General features: G+C 40.2%; 1 pseudogene; it reads right to left on the reverse strand.

Moving 5' to 3' along the window:
• Positions 1-830: 830 nt before the first annotated feature.
• On the reverse strand, positions 831-950 carry LOC129893577 (5S ribosomal RNA; annotated as a pseudogene).
• Between the last annotated feature and the right edge of the window lie 265 nt (positions 951-1,215).

Genomic DNA, 1,215 nt, shown 5'->3' on the forward strand with positions numbered 1-1,215 from the left:
TGGAATGACTACAGGTGCGAAGTAATTCTGGGAAAAGGAAAAGTAGAAGGTGGCCTTGGATGAGTTATTCCTTGGGTCACATTATTCAAGTACCGATTAGTAGATAAGACATCACATTAAATATGGAAAGGTTCTTATTGCTTCATAATTTAGCCAAGGCTCTCTACGCGGATAGTCTGATTATAAAATATGAAGATAGAAAGAGACATGATGCAGTACCAAGTAGATTGGAGGAAGAGATTGGGCAAAATTGAGACTAGAAAATGATACATAGAGCAAGGTACAAGCAGATGAAAATACGAGTACCCTCTAAAGGGGGGAGGTTAATGAGAAAATGGCAAAAGTACGAAGAGGCAATTAATATAGCAATGTAGTTGAGATAGACGTCTAAACTTCAATAAGATATCTTGCCAAACCAAGTTAGAAAGGTCCGGAAGCCGCCAAGAATTGAATGGAAAACATAGAAGGCAACGTTAAGAAGTTTGTAATGAGACCTTGAATAACATAACACTAGAAGGCGACCGCGTACAAAAAAAACAACAACAACAAAAGAGTGTAACCATGAAAGGATATCGAATAATTCAAGAGACACTACGAAGGATAATGACAGCATGCTAGACCAAAAGCCAAAGTGTTAGCTATAAATGATGCTGTGATAGATATATAACCAAGGACAAAAGAATATAAGGCCTCCTGTGATGAAATATGAGAAGAACATAGAATGAATAGGGGAAAGGGAAGAAGTGCGACCAGGTGGGACGAGCGAGACGACGCTAAAGTAAATCATGGGCTAAGTTGAGTGCCCCACACATTATTGCAAGGATTACCATGAAACGCGACATGAGGACTTACCAAGGAGGTCACCCATCCCAGTATTACTCTCATCCCAGCACGCTTAACCTTGAAATTCTAATAGAACTTAATGCGTTAGTGCTGGTATGATCACGTGAGATGGAAGAATCGGAACTAGCAGTGGAGGAACGACATGAGATTATGTTCCTGGAATACTATATGTTATGTTGAGGGTGTTGTAAAAAGGATTTAAGCAAGACAAGAAGGATTAGCTAACTACTAACTGACGACACACTCAAATGCCGCAACTCTTCAACATAGAACCAATTAATGAGAGGAAAACCGCAGAATGACTATATAGGCCAGTGGGCGAGGGAATTTCGACACCACTTGGCAGCCAACTCTGAGGGCGAAAAAGCAAAA

This window comes from Solanum dulcamara, chromosome 6, assembly GCF_947179165.1.
Source record: "Solanum dulcamara chromosome 6, daSolDulc1.2, whole genome shotgun sequence".
Taxonomy (NCBI): domain Eukaryota; kingdom Viridiplantae; phylum Streptophyta; class Magnoliopsida; order Solanales; family Solanaceae; genus Solanum; species Solanum dulcamara.